Source organism: Cupressus sempervirens, chromosome 1, assembly GCF_028749045.1.
Source record: "Cupressus sempervirens isolate cs-2001-9-10 chromosome 1, ASM2874904v1, whole genome shotgun sequence".
NCBI classification, from domain to species: Eukaryota; Viridiplantae; Streptophyta; class Pinopsida; order Cupressales; family Cupressaceae; genus Cupressus; species Cupressus sempervirens.
The window spans coordinates 794,381,482-794,401,853 of record NC_143118.1 but is presented as its reverse complement, the minus strand read 5'-3'; the positions used below and the strand labels follow the sequence as shown (position 1 = coordinate 794,401,853).

General features: G+C 32.8%; 2 pseudogenes; both read right to left on the bottom strand.

Annotated features, from left to right (window-relative positions):
- Positions 1-995: 995 nt before the first annotated feature.
- Positions 996-18,764, bottom strand: LOC149580265 (protein phosphatase inhibitor 2-like; annotated as a pseudogene).
- An 80-nt stretch (positions 18,765-18,844) lies between these two features.
- On the bottom strand, positions 18,845-19,565 carry LOC149580264 (autophagy-related protein 18a pseudogene; annotated as a pseudogene).
- Between the last annotated feature and the right edge of the window lie 807 nt (positions 19,566-20,372).

The window sequence follows — 20,372 nt, the reverse complement described above, 5'->3', positions numbered from 1 at the left end:
ATTCTGACCACATGTTGAAAGAAGTTGTTCATTTTATTTTACTTCAATGTAATTATAAATGCCTGATTTATTATATTCAATAGTTGTTATCTCACCACATAAAAAATCGAGGAAGTGTTATGTCATTCCCAAAATTGCTTAGTACTGCTCTATAAACTTGGCTTTTAGCAGACATATCCCAATACGTCTTACCTTTTTTCAAGTCCATTTAGTATATAGAATCCTATCCTTGTAAAGGAATATAGATAAGGCCAAATAATGGTTATGTTTTTTAACAATAGATAAATGACTAAAATGGAAGTTTGTTATAGTAGACTTATGATAATTGTTTTGAATATCAGGGAATAGCATATTTTGTGTTTCATCAACTTTCATCAAATATGTTCATCTTGAATCAACTTAACTCATGCATGTGTTTAGATGTCAATGGTTTCTCATCGAATATAAACTTAGGAAATATATAAACCTTGATATAGAAGACTATAAGTTTGCTACCTCCACGACATGGAATAAAAGATTCAACAAATGAAAACATATATGAGAATATCTTATTGATATTTTAAAATTAAAATAATAAACCCTTTTACGTAGTTGTATGTTAGTCCTAAAAACTATTGCACATTGAGGGTTGTAAAGGGTGGCCTTCTTTAAAACAACAAAAGCTTATAATAGATCAATAAAATACTTGATTTGTGAGATACTCATCATCCTAAAACCTATCAATGAGTGAAAAACAACAAATACTGTTGAATCAAAGGTGAAAATATCAAAAGGATGGAACTTTTTGTGATTTCTACCCTACCAATTTTTTATTTAAAAAGTTCAATTTAGTAAAAGATAAACATATATCCACATGCATTTGCAAGTTAGTCAAACCATTAATAGTGGCCCATGCTTGTATAAAAGTTTCAAATATTTTTACGTTCTTAAATTTATATGATCATAAACTTACAATACACAAGATCAATGAAATATCATTGTTTCTCTTACAAATTTTATGTACATTCTTCCAAATGGCATCCTTGAAAAATCTCCAAATGAGAAAGAGCATCCTACATTGTTTTTGTTGATGATTCAAATAGTTGGATGGCCTAAGGAGTGTGAAAAGGAAATTTTTATCACAAACTAACCTTAGTCACAAAACATATATCTTAGTTTAATTATAAACTTAACATCCCCTGATCTAATGGTAAACAACCTATGTTCTTAATATCAGTTAATGGAGATACTTTCTTCAAATGAAATATATTATTCCCGAATGTCAACACATGATGCCTTCTAAGAAAATAGGATAGTGTTGACTGTGCCCTATCAAATTAGGACCTTTCTTCTCCATTCTCCTCAACATGTTCATTATCTACTCAATGTTGTTGGTTCAATTGTTTAACCTTCAAGTATTCATCATAATGTTATCGCCTGAACTCTTCAAAAAGCTTGTTCCTATCTACATCAAGAACAAAAGAGTGAAGACATGTTGAGAACAAAAAATTATGGCCTAAAACAAATGTTTGTACAACAAGGGAGCCAAATTCAAGAAATCTTTAATAATTAGTGAACACTCAAAAGATAGCCCTGACATAGATAAGCAAAATACTAACACAAGAATCATTTTAGATATATACAAGGCATAAGGGAATGATAAAGAATACCAAGATGATGCAATTTCAAGCATTTTAAAGATAAACAAACCCATACAATAAAAATATTGTAGCAATAATTTTCTTTTAGAAAAATGGATCTAGTTGTTATGGATATCTTTGCATTCGCAGGCAATTACTTATGAATAATTCTTGTCCTTTGAGTTGGATCTTGAAATTATATTTTTGTAGTTCAAATCTCCTAAAATGTCATGGATATTCTCATTTATTCAGAATAAATTGTACAAATCCTTCTAACAAAAAATATGACAAATTCGATCAACTAAGATCTTGAGCTTGAAAAATGTTCTGTATTGGGTATTTAATGATGAGAAAACAAATTAGTTGTTGGTCTACATTGAGAAAGAATAGAATAAGTACTACATTAGTGTCATCCATTTCATATACATGTAGTATAATTTAAACAAATATTATCCATGTACTAACCCTATGGTGTTAGGGTTAGTATATGGATGTCAAAACTCCTACTATGTCACAGATCTTCTCATTAATTCATAATAAATTGTGAAAAAAAAAATCCTACAAAAATATAACAAATCGTAACTAGCTAAAAGCTTGAGTTTGCAAAATCCTTAGTACTGGTTGTTTAATGCTAAGAAAACAAAACTTACTTGTCGGTCCTCATTGAGAAAGAATAGAATAAGTACTACATTAGTGTCATTCGTGTCACATAAATATCAATAAACAAAAATCATCAAAATGCTAACCATCCCCATCTTGTTCCCTGTTCATTGTCTCATCTCCAAAAGAAGTCCAATGACCACCTCATTTTCTTCTTTCACTACTGATATTTGCAACTTTACTCGATGCAATTTGTATGGATTATGCAAGTGCACCAACATCTAAATTTCTGACTTCATTTGATAATGCCATGAAATCTGCAATAAGCAATTAGTTTAAAGGCGTCATTTGAACCCCATTAAAATCTAAAGTATAGAAAAAGAGAAAATAAATTCCCTGTGCTTAAAATTATTTTCAAGGATCACAAATTACCATCTTTATATCCTGGAGTATGGTATGGAGTTTTGGGCTCAACTCAATAACTGTATGCCTTATAGGTTTGTTGGCTTCAATTTGCTCCAGATTACCTTCATCCCATATATCTCAAGACCTTTAATAAACCACTTTTATATCAAAGATAGGATTGATGTCTATGTGCATTGCATACATAATTAATCTAATAAAATTTCAAAGGTAGCTTAAAATTCATGGTCACGATCATGCAAGTTTTAGGATACAGGTATTTAAGTACCTTGTACAGGGGCCTGTAGGCATTCAGGGTGCAATAGTAATTGTTTGTATCAATTTGAACTTATGTTGCACAATATACATAGACATACATGCACACATATATAAAATATTTATTAAATTATGATACACTAGTGCTTGCATATAAAACAATATTTAATAATTTTAAGAGCTTTAAGAAGTAATCAAGGAACTTATATTTTATAACATTAGAAACAATATATGGGAGATGGAAATTTGATCATGATTTATATAATTTGGAATGCCATGCCCAATGTAAGACTAAACAACATGTAAGTTTGTTATTAATTTTAGCTAATCAATATTTATTATTATTTTAATTCCAAAAAACATAGACAAATTTAGATTCCATTGTCTAAGCACAACAAATAGAAAAGTATGGCTGACTAAAGTTTGATGAGAGATCAATGTGTCATTACAATGTTTCCTTTCCTGTTTACTTTACCTCCTTAGAATGTAGAATTTTTACTATACTTTTGAGATCAAGTCTAATTTGCACCCATGTATTACCCAAGTGCTCTGCAACTAATCATTTCTCTTATTTCTCTTATAATGCTATGCTTGTATGTCATTTTATGCCCACTGGCATATGCCAAATCAGTGCAATTTTCAACAAATATTGATAAGAGGTGAAAGCAGATTTATATTGATGGCTATAATCTTCTTACTAATTTATAGAAATAGTCATTTGCATTTGTTTAGTTTTAATCTTCTCGAATATGTTATTTTTCCAACAATTAATTTTATCAAGCACGTGTATAATACCATTTATGATATCCCCTTTTTCAAAATTGGAAGAAAGACTTGTGAGAATTAAGTAGAGCTAAGCATAAGTGTTGAAATTAAATAAGTAGCAAGAATACAAAACTCTTAATATTGCCAAACCAACTAATATTTTAAGTGGAACTATGAAAAAAAATGCAGGAATAAAGTGACTAGGAAACATAACTCTTGCAAACAGGTATTGTTAGCCATTTTTCCCCCTTGCCAAAATTTAAATTTTTAGGGTGACAAACATGACCAATGGTCAAATTTGACTATTCAAATTTATTTTCCATGAAAGTCTAACAAGATACGTAAAACTTTGATTGTTTCCTTATATCCCTAGGTCTTAATATTTTCTTATTATATGGCTTTGCCTTGTGAATGGTTCAAGTTGCGACCATATGATTGCCTTTCATCACTTGGTCATAGGCAGTTATCACTTAACCATCAAGGAAGTTGCAAATGCTCAACACAGTATTATCAACAGTTAGTGCAGCTTTGCAATTCAGAGGGCTAGTATCCAATTAACAGTTGTGATGGAGCTATTTACCTTGGTCGCATGGTCGCAAGTCAAGTTCTGCCTTAAGAAAGACCTCAGGGGTGCCATGATTTTCATGACTATTAGATCTTCCAAGATTGATGATAGGGGTATTTGTGCTTTTTGAAGTTGCTCAAGCTTTAATCATAGGGGTGAAGTGAGTGTTTTCCGTGTGGACAAGGTGGGACCAAATTCAATATGTGGGTCACACAATGAAGGATGTGTCAGAAGGGTAACAAACAGGCAGTGCCTGAGTGATTGAGGGTGTTGATTATGTTGGGTTCTTTAGTCATATCATTGTCATTAGATCTCGAGAAGATCTACGTCTTTCATTATGTCATTAGTGAGAAGTTGAGAACTGCTCGATCTTTAATTATGGTGACATAACAACATGACGTTGTGTGTCATGATGGGCCAAGTTCACAAGGAATTCATTTTCGCATCATCACAAGCATCAAGAATATTTCATCAAATGAAGATAGATCAATTCAATCAATGCTCTCCATCAATAGAGCTTTAAAAGTTAAGTTGTGACCATGCGAAAGGTCAATAGTCCGCAGTCAAATTTAGTTTTTGCATCATCGCAGAGGGTTAATGCTAAACCATGGTCAAAGTGGCAATGCTGAAAAATAATCTTGATTGCTTGGTTGTAGGAGGTTAGGTCTAACCCAGGGTTAAGATGGTGAAGCAACGATTGCTTTGGTTATGGCTTTGTAGGGTTAAATAAAGGTAACTATTTGCAGTTGTGACTGTGTGGTCACGGTTAAGGGTGTGGTTTTTGTGCGATCACAGGTACTTGAGCTGTGATCAAGATTTAAACCATGACGATGCAAATGGAAACACAAGCAGTTGAGTTCTCATTAGTCACAGGGTCATGACAGTTAAGGAGCCAACATGAAAACAAGTTGCGAAGCAGCGATCAAGCATAGACATGGGCAGTCGTGGTTTTGTAGGGCTATGCAATTAGAAAGGATAATAAGATACGAAAGGGAAACTAGGGCAAAATAATTGCTTTCGCAAGGTCACAACAATTAATGTGCCAAAATGACCTCAGGTTGTGAAGCTGCGATCTGAGGCAGTCAACAGGTCAATATAGGATGGAAACTAGATGAAAAGGCAAAATGTTGAGAGATTATTGGGCCACATGGCAAGGTTGATTATTCAAATAATGACATGGCTTACTTGGCATGGTTGCAGATATGGCATGAAGTAGCTCTTTAATGGTGAACTAATTCCTTGGTTGTTTGCAACTACTTTTTGATGATCTCCATGCCTATTTGATGCAAGGGACATTCAATCGCCACTCTGAGTTATACATTCACTCAACCATGCAGTATTGGTCGTTGTTGTTGTCTCTTTAAGGTCAGAATTGGTATGAAAGATATGATTTTTTGCATATGGACACACACCCGATCAAATCTTCCTTGGTTCAACAATGATTTTTCTCTGCAAAATTTAATGGTAGTAATTGGCTTTGGCTTCCAGTAGAAGTTTTCTCAGTTATGCTTGAACTATTAAAGCAAGTTTTGTAACCTTTCCAAGGGTCGGTCTTATTTCTAATTCTATAGCATTGTATTATATGCTATGTTATTGTAATTTCGCTTTTGCTTGTGAATAAATATAATTCTATGTTGTATCCCCTTCTTTCATTAATATATTGTGCAATATCTTCTTGCCTTATATTGATGTATTGCTTTCATTCTTCGATTATACATTGTGTCTATTTATCTTTAGATGATATAAAGTGAAGCTCTTTCCTTATATCATTTTATTAATCGTTGATCTTTGCATGATTGTTGAGTCAAAGTTAAGATAGAATTTATATATTTGAGAATTGATGAACTGTGCTTCCCTGGGTAGAGATAATATTGAACAATACTATCTAGTGTATCATCACCTCTAGATTAGAATATGCAGTTTTCTTTCATGCATCTCCTTGTCCCTTTTCCTTCAAAGTGTAGTTAGGTGCATCTTGATTGTAAGGAAATCGGCCTTCTTCAGAGATTCAACCTTAGAGTGCAAGTCCTAGACTTGGAGGTCATTTCCATGTTACATGAGGTTGCTTGAGGGTCATACCTCAAGCAAGTTTGTAGAATTTTGTGTCAATAATTTTTGGCACACTGGTGGGACATACATTTCAGCTTCTCAAGTCCGTTGGAAGCCTTTTTCAAGTTCATCATTGAGAATTTGGGTGTTATTCTCAGTGAAATCAACCTTTGGAGGCATTTATCTAACACCATGGTGACTCTATGCATCTATCTAGTTTCATACAAACATAGTGCTGGTATATAAATATCATTCTTGATCTTTTTGTGATTTCAAGTTTCTATGAAAATGTAGTTTTTATAAAACTCTAACCATGGACCCATTTCATAGAAACCCTTATTATTTCCCCCCATATCATGAAAATGCTACTCCTCACCCCTCTTTTTATCAATATCAGTCTCAACCACAACCCAATTATGGTCAACATATTCAATATGCATATTCTCGTCCCACCCTTATTCCTCCAGCCCCAACATCTCCATATAAAGAACTTAAAGATATGATGTTGGAATTCCAAAAGAATATGGATGTCAAGTTTCATGAGCAGTAAATGGTTTTCAAAAGCCAAATGGATGATAACGATAAGTGGTTACTGGCCTAGAGAAGGTAGCTTGGTGAGATAAGGGGGCAGCAAGGAGATTGATTTGTAGTAGCAAATGGAGGTCCAACAAGGGCAATATGAACAAGACTATTCTTGTCAAGCCTCTCCTCAACAACTAGAGCCAAATTGTCATGCTCTCCTTCACTCTCCAGATGGGAAGTGAGAGTAACCTAGTTTGAGGAGAATCTTGTAAGAAGGTTGGCTACAGATCATGAGGCTCAAGCTTGCTCAAATGCAAGCTATTGAAGCCCAAGAGACATCGAGAAGAAAATTTGCTTACTTCATGCAGAGCAGCCCTCCTATTCTGCAAAACAACGCACAAGAGCTAAAGGCCCACTCGCAAGCAAAATTGCCAAATCCATCTGAAGAAAAGTCACCCAAACACAGGTTTGCTAGCTTCAGGAGGAGTGATCCTCCCCAGATCCATTCCTTGCTACAATGATCAACAACTAATGCTGCCTCAATTGGACATTGAGCAACCACATCAAGAGATAGAGGAGGATGAGGTGGTTGCTACCCTTGAGGAACTGAAGGTAGCTAATCAAGCTTCACATGGGGAAGAAAGATCAAACCAACTGCAAGGAGAAGAAGAGCAAAACCATCAGTTGTAGGAGGAAGACAAGCACGAGCAAGAGGAAGAAGGAAAGAGAAATGAAGGTTATGATTTGGAAGATGATTTTTCTAGCATCATAACACACTTTTGCTCAAAGCTTGACACCATACTAGTAGCTCCTAAGGAGATGGCTCATGAGCATCATGAGCAAGAGGTGGAGATTGTCTCTTCACAAAGGAAGGAGCCATTTCCAAATCAATTGGATGCTACCATTGCAGAGCACAACATGGTCAAGGCTAATTGCCAAGACCTAAACCCATCAAGAGGATGCCCCATCAGGCATCTAGCTCTATAGCAATACAAGTTGCCCCTAGTCATGCTCATTCCAGAGAATGAGGAAGATTTTAACAAGGAGGAGCAAGTAATTCTTGCTTAAGAAGATAACATCTCAGTGTTGGAGAGCTTCTTTTTTTTCAGCATTTGGAAAGAGGTGTTTCATGCAGTAGTGTGCTAGTCATGCTTGCTGCTATTTTCAGCTGTCATCATGCATGGGAGAAGAAATCAACTAGCAAGGAAGGGAAGCTACTTCAACAAACTAGTCAATTGATTTTTTTTAACCTTCTGTTCGTATTTTTTTTGTACATAGTAGAGTAGGTGTTTTTCCAATTTTTTCTGTTTTCCAAGAAGTGTAAGAGCATAGGCTATTTCTTTGCGAGATAACAATTTTTTGAAATTTTGTAGTTGCAGAGGTTGCAATTTTCTGGTTGTTTGTAGTGCAATTCATTTTTTTGTAACTCTATAGCCCAATGGATTGCTTAAAGCCACTAATCTCATGCTTAGCAGGCAAGCATCCCCTCTAAGTCACCAAAATTGTTAGCCATTCCCCCCCCCACTATGCCAATATTTGAATTTTCAAGGTGACAGACATGACCAAAGGTCAAATTTGACTATTCAAATTTATTTGCCATGCAAGTCTAATGGGATATGTAAAACTTTGACCTTTTTCCTTATATCCTTAGGTCTTAATATTTTCTTATTATATGGCTTTGCCTTGTGAATTGTTCAAGTCAGGACCATATGAGTGCCTTTCATCACTTGGTCGTAGATAGTTAGCACTTAACCATCAGGGAAGCTGTGAATGTGCGACATGGTCTTCTTAGCAGTCAATGTAACTTTGTGGTTCTGAGGGCTAGCATCCAGTTAATAGTTGCGATGGAGCGATTTACATTGGTTGCATGGTTGTAGATCAAGTTTTGCCTTAAGAAAGACCTCAGGAGGCCCACGATTTTCATGACAATCAAATCTTCCAAGATTGATGGCTAGTGTATTCATGCTTTATGAAGTTTCTCAAGCTTTAGTGAAAGAGGGGAAGTGAGCATTTTCCACATGGACAAGGTGTGACCATATTTAGTATGTGGGCCGCATAATGAAGGATGTGCCAGAAGGGTGACAGAGGGGCAATGTCTAATTGGTTGAGGGTGCTGACTATGCTAGGGTTCTTCAGTCATGTAATGCCTACCCCTACTTGACTTTTCTAATTTGTTTTGATTGGATTCTTTTAGGCCTATTCTATTATTGTGTTTTATGATTAGTGGTACTGGATTACTGAAATTGATTAGTTGTATTTCATATTCAATTGATGTGTGTGTGTGTGTATTTATGTATGTATATATATGTTGAGGTACTTAGTGCCAATTATTTCAGTTATTGAATGATGTTAGTTAGACAAATGATTTTTATGTGATTTCTATGGATACTTACCCCATACTTGCATGTGTATGGTGTGTGTGTGTGTGTGTATTTTTTTTTATGTTTGACATTTCTAATGTGGTTGAGGAAGGGAGTCGTAGTCACTAGCTAGTCAAGATCTACATGATGAACCACTTCCTATCATTGCATGCTTAGTTTAGAATATTGTGTTTGTACATGCGTGGATTTTATGCAAATAGCAGGTATCGGGTATCAACTTCCATGAATTGTCAGGATGAGCGTACCCTATCACAATATTTCAATGGTTTAAGTGGGGAGATAACTCTTAAGTCCAAATCCTAAACCCTAAGCCAATTGTCCTAGAAAATAGGACAAGTATTTGAGTTAGTTTACCCATCTGAATTCGTTAAGTGACGTGAATTCGTGATTTTGACCTTGGAGTTTGATTATGTTCTTTGCCTTCAATTGAGTTGTCATTTTTGGTTTTGTGGGTATGTGGTGAATTTTTATTATAATTAAATCAAATTAAAAGATAATTTAATGATTTAATTTAATGGGAATTTTATAAAGAAATTTGATATCTAATTATATTTAATTAATTGAGAAATTAATTAAATAAAAGAATTAAATTTAAAGATTTTATTAAAGTTCTATTTTTGACGTATTTATATTTATTTAATTTAATAATAATTACTTAGGAGTTTTATTTTAAATAATAAACTCTAAATAATATTATTAGTTGAATTAATAAATATATTATTAAAACGTCTTGTGAATTAAATAAATAAAAGAATTAAATTCAAAAGATTATATTAAACTTAATTTAATAATTATTATTTAGGAGTTTTTTTTAATAATAAACTCTAAATAATATTATTACTTGAATTAATTAATATATTATTAAAACGTCTTATAATTAACTTGAGAGAGAAAACATAGAATTTATAAAGTTTATTTTTATTAAATTGCATAAAGCGTATGCAAGAAATTTAAAGATAAAGTTATAGTTCTAATTGTGGCGTAGTTATATTTATTGAATTTAATGATAATTATTTAGGAGTTTTATTTTAAATAATAAACTCTAAATAATGTTACTAATTAAGTTAATAAATATATTATTAAAAACATCTCATGAATTAATTAAATAAAAGAATAAAATTTAAAGATAAAATTATAGTTCTAATTTTGGCATATTTATAATTATTTAATTTAATAATAATTTATTTAGGAGTTTTATTTTAATTAATAAACTCTAAATAATATTAAATTAGTTAAATTAATAAATATGATATTAAAAATGTCACATGATTAATTAAAGTGAGAAAGATAATTAATTTAATAAAGATATTTAAATTTAAATTGCTTAAAGTTGTTGCATGAAAATTTTATAAGGAAGATTCAATATTTAGTTATATTTAATTAATTGAGAAATTAATTAAATAAAATAATTGAATTTAAAAGATTATATTAAAGTTCTATTTTGACATTTTTATATTTATTTAATTTAATGATATTAATTTAGGAGTTTTCTTTTAATAATAAACTCTAAATAATGTTATTAATTAAGTTAATAAATATTGTGATGCCCCGCCAAGGGATCCAAAAGAATTAACCTAAAGTTTTACTAAGTTTGCCAAAAAAAAAAAATTTAAAAACAAGAAAGAATAACATACACATCAAACACATAGTAGCGGAAGCAATGACATAATATCAACTAAAGCATACATAGCAGGTTACATTCCTAAAGGATCTTGTGATGTTGAATTACATTTAAATCTAATTAATACTAAGTATAGCAACTACCACATCCACATGAAAGAATAATCAAAAGTCCAATGTCCATAATATACATTTGTTCCGAATGCCTCTTGGCAAATTAAATTTGGAATGCTCAATCATCCACTGTACATGTCACAGGGTATGAAAGGCTAAAAGAATATACATATGTATAAATAAAGATACATCATCCTCCATGAATCATGATACAAAGTATAGTAAAATAAATGAAACCATCCACCATACATGATACATCCATCCATCATAAAAGATATAAACATCCAACAATACAATTATCCATCATGAAACACAACTAACTAAGTGTGTGGTTCCTCCAAACCGTCAATAGCATCATTAGACCATCATGGGCCCTAGTCATCTCCCATGCATAACATCCCAAGTCACCGAAGAGATCATCGATACTATCATAATAGGGACGTCACTCCTAAAACATGCTACAACATATGCATAAAGAAATCTAACATGCTACAATAAAGCATAAGTAAACAACATCATCTAAACATGATAAACAAGTATACCAAGAAGCTCCAGCCATGGTGACTATGGATGGATCTCAATGGCAAGAGTAAAAAGCACTACCACCTAACCGTGTAGAACCTAAATGGCCCACTCCTACCACGCTGAGGAGAAAGTCTCAAGTCCCAAATAGGATATCAAATCACATAACAAAAATACTCTCTAAGTCTAGGAAATCCTAAAAGTATACTAACTCAAAGGTTCCAAAATAGATCGACATCTAGACCCAGAGGTACACAAGACACATGGGAAACCTACCTATAAGCAAGAAAGTGTCATCACACGAATCACGTTGGAAGTTACCCGAGCAATCCCCTAGGAATTCCAAGTCCCCAATGATCCCTACGGCCACTAGTATCCTTTCATACTTATGAGGCATACTGTGGAATGCAAGGTCGTAACCAAGCATTCTTCCAACTCCCACCCTAGTTTGTACTAGCGCTTGAGGCATGGGAGAGAACATATAATTATCTTGTTAGGCTCATTTTTCTCTCATTTAGTGTAAATGTTTTCACTTATTAAAACAACTTACAATGGGTTTACACTAGCAGCCTCTTAGGGCCCTGGCCCCCATTGCAAGCCACTTCCCGACACTACACATAGATAACCTACCCTAAAAAAATCAAAGAATCATAATAAAATCACCTTAGCCCTATACAAGTGACTAGAAAGCATCAAAAGATAGTCCACAATAATCACATCAATTCTCCACGAGCAATTGAAAAGCATCAAATGATAAATCACAATATCCATCGGTTCTCCACAAGCAACCAGAAAGCATCCCCAAAATAATACTAATTGAAGACTTCAAAATGGTCAAGTCAAACATGTCACAACATGACATCACTAAGAACAAATCATCCAAAACACCTTAGTCCTCTCAAAGCGATTGGAAGGCAAATCAAATATAATTGATCGATGACTTAAAAATGGTTAAGTCAGGTATCTCATATACATACGTCTCAACTTCACACAAGAAGAATGGAAAGCAATAACAATCAATAATCCACACACATCAAAGAGCATGCCATAGCATTACCATGGTTGGGTTTAAAAAGATTGAAATCAAACAACATAGCATCACAACCACATAACCCCCGAGCCTTTGGTAACAACCTAAGATTGGTCAACTCTAGGACAAAGCCCAAAACCCCAGAACATAAACAATACATAGAAAACATCATAATCTCATAGTTGGTTTGATTTGAAAGTATAGAGTTGAGTAGATCAATAAAGCTTAAGTTTCAATTTGCGTTTTAAATTTTTTTTTCAAGTGTATAAGATTCTCAATTTATTCCTCAAAATAACCCATTCCCGTATTTACAATTACAAACCATAAGATGGCTTAAAAGTAATAATAATCATTTATTAAATTATTAAATTAATAATCTGTTAATTATTAAATACAATACTCCCAACTCCATTAATCGAATTATTAAATAATAAATATAACTAACATTATTAATTGATATTTATTATTAATTCAATCTTATTCTAATATTAATAATTAATAATTATTTAATTAATAGTCAAAGTTATCTACAAAATTCTTTGATAAATTTAATTAATTAATTTAATAATTAATATTTAGACTATGAATTGAATCCCTTTTTTTAATATAAATAATGTTTACTAATTCATTAATTAATCAATAATAAAATTATTAATTAATAATAATAATTAATGAATAAATTTAATTAACTAAATTATATTATTAATCTCTGCCTTATATAAGGCAGGGAACTATTGTTTTTATTTGACCCCCTATATTTCTTTTATTTTCAACTCATGCACGCATAATGCGATCTAGAATTTTTTTAATAATTTAATATCTTTTCACTTTTTTAAATTTTATTTTCAAATGTTTAATTTGATAAAATATTTATTAACTTAAATAACAATAATATTTAGCATTTATTTTAAAATGAACTCTAAATATATTATTATTAAATTAAATAAATATTATCACATTCTAAATTTATTCTTATAACTTTTATCTTTAATTTTCATTCTTGTTATTTAATTAATTTCCAATAAATTAAATATACTTAAATATTAAAATACCATAATAATTTTTCATTAAATTAAATCATTAATTTAATCTTTTAATTAGACTTAATTAATAGAAAATTCATTAAAGACTCATAAAGCAACATACGAAAACCCATCATAGCAAAACACATACAAAATCAAACTAAAGGGTTATAATCACGAATTAACATCATCTGACACATTTGAAGGGTACTCAACTTAGATACTTGTCCTAATTTTCAATTTGGACAAATGGCTTAAAGGGTTGGGATTTGGACTTAAGAATTTATCTCCCATCTCTTACCATTAAGATAATGCGATAAGGTACGCTCATCCTGGCAATTCAGGGAAGTCGATACTCGATACCTACAACCTACATAAAATTCACGCATGTACAAACACAATATTTAAGCTAAACAGGCAATGGTAGGAAGTGGTGCATCGTGTAGATCCCGACTGGCAGGTGACTACAACTCCCTTCCTTAGCCACATTAGAAACACCATACATAAAGAAAACAACCACGCACACCATACGCATGCAAGTATGGGGTAAGTATCCATAAGAAAGCACGTATGATAATCAATCTAACTAATCACCATCAATAACTAAAAATATTGTACTAATCATCATACATACATGAAGTATAGAATATCAAGTAATCTCATCATATAATAAACTGAATGTAAAACAATATCTGATTATCTGAAAGTAATGCTACTAAACATAAAACATAAAACTGCCCTAAAGCAGTCTGGCAATGATAACAGATATGTGAGCTAGGGGCAGGCACTACAAATATATTATTAAAAAACATCTCGTGAATTAATTAAATAAAGAATTCAACTTAAAGATAAAGTTTTGGTTCTAATTTAGGTGTAATTATATTTATTTAAATTAATAATAATTATTTAAGAGTTTTATTTTAAATAATAAACTCTAAATAATATTATTAGTTGAATTAATAAATATATTATTAAAACATCTCATAATTAACTAGAGAGAGAAAACATAAATTTAATAAACATATTTTATATCGCAAAAAGTGTGCATGAAAACATAAAAGATAATTAAAATATTAAAAGACTAAAGATTTGATATTGTTTTATTGTGATTATTTAATTAATAATTATTAAATTAGAGTTGCATTTAAATAATGAGCTTAAATTATTCTTATTAATTTAAATAGTAAACTATGCTTTAAATAGTGCTTACACTAATTAATAAGTGGAGGAAAAAAAATATAAAAGAATATTTTAATTAAAAAGTTTTTTAAATGTGCATGAAAGAATTAAATTTTAAAAGATTTGATTAAAGTTCTAATTTAGGCGTATTTATATTAATTTAATTTAATAATAATTTATTTAGGAGTTTTATTTTTAATAAACTCTAAATAATATTATTAGTTATATTAATAAATATTATATTAAAAACGTCGCATGATTAAATAAGGGAGAGAAAACTTTAATTTAATAAAGTTTATTTTAATTAAATTGTATAAAGTGTGTGCATGAAAATTAAAATATAGTAATTAAAGACAAAGGAATTTCACATGATTATATGATCAAAGCCTTGATTTGGGGGAAAAACTCTTTATTAAGGAAATTAGAGCTCATTTCTAGATACACAGGTTTGGAAGAGCCAATTTTCGAAAAGAGGCTTTTCGAAGGAAAATGAAGATTCTTGCGTGTTTGTGTGTTCATTTTTTTAGCATCAGATCTAGGTGGGATCTTGTGGGTTTGTGCAATAGTTGTTCGTTCTTCGAATTTCTGTCTTCTTCGTGTTTGTTGTGTTTCTATTTTTAAGAAGTTCTCTAAGTTGAAACTCTTGTTTAAGAAAATTGATTTCCATTATAGAATTATCTATGATTTAATCTAAAAACTTTTAGTAAATATTGAATTTTAGGGTTTTCGAAACCTAGTGAATTATGAAATTCACTTTTGTATGCACTTTAGGTGACGTGTGATTTACTAGTGTTAGGGTTTTCGAGTTTGACTTAGCTTTGGCCAGTTACGATGTTTACCAGAGGCTCGGGAGTTCTATTTTGTGATGTCATGATGATGTTTTGATCTCGATCTTTTACACTCAACCAAAGTAATGTGTCTGGTATGCTTTATGAGATATTTTGATGCATTGATTGTTATTGCTTTCCAGTGTTCTTGTGTGAAACTGAGGTGAATGGTGTGACCTATCTAATATAACCTTTGAGTCTTCGATCAGTTGTATTTGGATTGCTTTTTAGTCACTTTTATAGGACTAAGGTGTTTGTATGATTTGTTCTTGGTGATGTCATGCTATGACATAGATTGGTTTATGTATACTTGATTTTGGGATCAGTCCTATTAGGATGATCGTATTGGTGGAATCTGTGATAATGATAAGTGGTTTTCAATACTTGTTAGTTGCTTGTTTAAAGACAGATGTATGGTATGTGGTCTTTTGTGATCTTTTGATTTTATTGAGCTTAGGGTAGGTTATCTATATGTTAAGTTGGGAAGTGGCTTGCAATGGAGGTCGGGGCCCAAAGTGGTTGCCACGGTAACCCATTGTAGATTATTTAATAAGTGATAACATTTCATCAAATGGGTTTAAAATGAATTAACAAGATATTGGTACCATAGAAACTCACTAAGGAGTTAGAGGATTAAAAGACTAGCCATGTAACCTTAGAGTTGACTCATTAGTATGCCTTGTTAGTACGAAAGGATACTAGTGGCGTATAGAGTCACTAGGGGGCCAGAGGATTAAAAGACTAGCCGGGTAACCCTAGAGTTGGTTCGTGCGATGACACTTGCCCACTTGTATAGTAGATTTCCTACGTGTCTATGTTGCCTTTGGGATTAGTTGATACTTGTGTCCTTGTACCCTTTGAGACAATTTGCTTTGAGGTGATTCCTTGAACCCAGATGTTGGTTTTTGAGTTTTGAGATTGTTATCCTATCTGGGACTTGAGACTATCTCCTGAGCATGGTGGGAGTGGACCTTTTTGGGTTCTATGAGGTCGGGTGGTATTGTTTTTTCTTATACCATTGAGATGTGACTGTTGGATGCCGTTGTTGGATGTGTTTGTGCAGATGTTCATTTCTATCTGTTCTTGTATTTCTATGATGGATGGTTGTACTATTGTATTGTATTTGATTTCATAAGATCTTAAGAGATGATATAATTTATTTCATGATGTATATTATTTCAGCCTTTCATACCCTATGACCTATATAGTGGATGATTGTGCATTCTGATTATTGTCAAGTGGCATTCAAGATAATTATATATTGTTTAAATGGAATTCGTACTTGTAGTTATTCTTTAATATGGATGTGTTATATAGTGGTGTTAGTATTAATTAAAATTAAATTTGATTCAACATCTAGGGACACTTAAGAGTTGTAACTTGTTTATGTGTTGTTAATGTATGAGTCTATGTTAATTGCTTCCGCTATATTATTTTGTTGTTGTTAAGTTATTATCTTTATCTTTAAAAGAAAAGTTTGACAAACTTAGTAAAAACTTTAGGTTAACTTCTTTTGGGTCACATAGCGAGGGCGTTACAAGTCATATCACTGTCATTAGATCTTAAGAAGATCTACGTTTGTCGTTATGTCGTTAGCAAGAACTGCTCGATGTTTAATCATGGCGACATAATGACATAAAGTCGTGAGTCAAGGTGGGCTAGGTCCATGATGAATTCCTTTTTGCATCATTGCAAGGGTCAAGAATATTTCATCAAATGAGGATAGATTAATTCAATCGATGCTCTCCATCGATAAAGCTTCAAAAGTTAAGTCGCGACCATGCGAAAGGTCAACAGGTCGTAGTCAAATTCAATTTTCACATCATTGCAGAGGGTTAATGCTAAACCATGGTCAGAGTGGTGATGCTACAAAATACTCTGGATCGCTTGGTCGTAGGAGGTTAGGTTTAACCCAGGGTTAAGATGGCATAGTAGCAATCGCTTTGGTCGCAGCTTCATAGGGTTAAACAAAGGTACTTGTTTGTGGTTGCGATTATACGATCATGGCTAAGGGTGTGGTCTTCGTGCAGTCATAGGTACCCGAGCTGTGGTCAAGATTTAATCCGCGATGACACAAATGGAAACACAAGCAATCAAGTTCTCATTAGTCGTAGGGTCACGACAGTTAAGGAGCCAACATGAAAACAAGTTGTGAAGCAGCGATCAAGCATGGACATGGGCAGTCATGGTTTTGTAGGGCTATGCAGTTAGAAAGGATAATAAGCTACAAAAGGGAGACCAGGGCAAAATAACTACTTTCACAAGGTCATAACAGTTAATGTGCCAAAATGACCCTAGGTTGTGAAGCCACGATTTGAGGCAATCAACAAGTCAACATAGGATGGAAATTGGATGAAAAGGAAAAATGTTGAGAGATTATTGGGCCATGTGGCGAGGTTGATTATTCAAATAATGACATGGCTTACTTGGCATGGTTGCGGATATGGCATGAAGTAGCTCTTTAATGGCGAACTAATTCCTTGGTTGTTTACAACTACTTTTTGATGGTCTCCATGCCTATTTGATGCAAGGGACATTCCATCGCCACCCTGAGTTATACATTCACTCAACCATGCAGTATTGGTCATCATTTTTGTCTCTTCGAGGTCAGAATTGGTATGAAAGACATGATTTTTTGCATATGAACACACACCCGATCAAATCTTCCTTGGTTCAACAATGATTTTTCTCTACAAAATTTAATGGTAGTAGTTGGCTTTGCCTTCCAATAGAATTTTTCTCAGTTATGCTTGAACTATTAAAGCAAGTTTTGTAACCTTTCTAAGGGTTGGTCTTTGCTGTGATTCTATAGAATTTTATTCTATGCTCTGCTATTGTAATTTCCCTTTTGCATTTGAATGAATATAATTCTTAATTGTATCTCCTCCTTTCATTAATATAATGTGCAATATCTTCTTGCCTTATATTGATGCATTTCTTTCGTTCTTCGATTATACACTATGTCTATTTATCTTTAGATGATATAGAGTGAAGCTCTTTCCTTATATCATTTTATTGATCTCTAATCTTTGCATGATTGTTGAGTCAAAGTTAAAATGAAATTTGTATATTTGAGAATTATATAGATGAACTGTGCTTTCCTATGTAGAGATAAGATTGAAAAATACTATCTGGTGTATCACCCCCTCTAGATTAGAATAGGTAGTTTTTTTTCATGCATCTTGTTATCCCTTTTCCTTCAAAGTGTAGTTAGGTGCATCCTAATTGTAAGGAAGCCAACCTTCTTTGGAGATTCAACCTTAGAGCGCATGTCCCAGACTTGGAGGTTGTTTCCATGTTACACGAGGTTGCTTGAGGGTCATACCTCAATAAAAGGTGCAAAATTTTTTGTCAACACATACCATTCATTATGTTAAAAATCATGACGAGAGTACCCTTATTATTAGAAGTTGTCAAGAGGAGGCCATTGGGGGAAAGTTCGAGACAAGGAAACTGCAAATCATAAGCATGATCGAATAGTCTTCTGAACCTACCCAGAATCAAAATAATCAATCTACATATGCCCGTAGTGGAGGCCAGAGTAATTGAGCACACCATTGAGGGCAGAAGCAGAGCGAGAAAGAAGGTCCTTTGGCTTGGGCAAGGTCTCTATTTAAGGAACGAGCTTTAAATCAGCCAAATTGTAAACATAAATCTTGTGCTCCAGGTACACACCGATCTTATACATGTGGAGACACATGACCCTTACCTACATCCTAAAGGAGAGCACCTCGATTTAGCACCCTTGATGGTCATCCCATATCATGACATTATTCGATGGCTATTGTGGGTTAGAACCCTCGCCAGCGACGATCAAGATGTTACAGTGGAAGAGCATCTCCACAATTCCTATGTCATCCCTGTCGCTGAACTCCCGCTAGAAGCTCTCCTTGAAGGGCCCACAGTTGTAGACTTTGAACCCTCGATTTGGGCCACATGCTACAGACTCGTAGTCCTTATTGAATCTCATAAAAAGTACTCTTTTACTAGTAGATTTTATATCTATTGCCATTGGCTTTGGAGGTTGAGAAGATGCTTGAAGTTGGATGGTGTCCTTACTTACCACTGCCATGGTGGATTAAACCCCATGAATCTATGCCCAAATGTTCAAACACGTAGCCCTAAATCCACATGAGGAAATTAAAAATATCTTTGATTGCTCTTTTTCTCCAACTTGAACCATCACTTTTTTTCCCATGCCTGAACAAGACACTTCCCCAAGATCCCCTAATAAGTAGGCTATCGGCTAAAAAGACTTCCACTAAAATACTAGTTACAAGTGCGTATAAGTTATCCTTAGCCACTGGCAAGTTGATGATGCTTTATTGTAGGACAAATGATTGTTCACCGAAGAATGGTTGAGTGGCTAGACACACCCAGATTCAATCTTCTACCATATCACCTACCAAAATAATGTGAAGAATATGCATATTAGTTACCTATGGTTAATTAGTCTTGTGATAGGAAATTTCTTTAAAAATTAACTCAAATTATATGTACACAAGAGCTATGTATATAAATTCAATACATATCCTTGCTATGATGATGGGTCGTATATTTTGAACTCAAATATCAATGATTTTCAAATTGTGATTACAACTTTTTCTGACTGCTTTTCAATATGCTTTCATGATTTTGTCAAACAGTTTTTTATTTTTATTTTTTAGCTAGTAATAGAACGATACAAATAGCTTGCTCGCCATAATAGTGCCAAAATGCTTGCACTCAAATATGTATGTTTTGTGCTCACTTGGATTCAAAAAAATATCTAGATCATATAGATGGCCAAATAGGTAAATAAATATTTGAGGAAAAGCATAGAGTTGAAAGATTTCATTCACACATATAATTACATTTAACTGTTATGTCTAGATTAGAA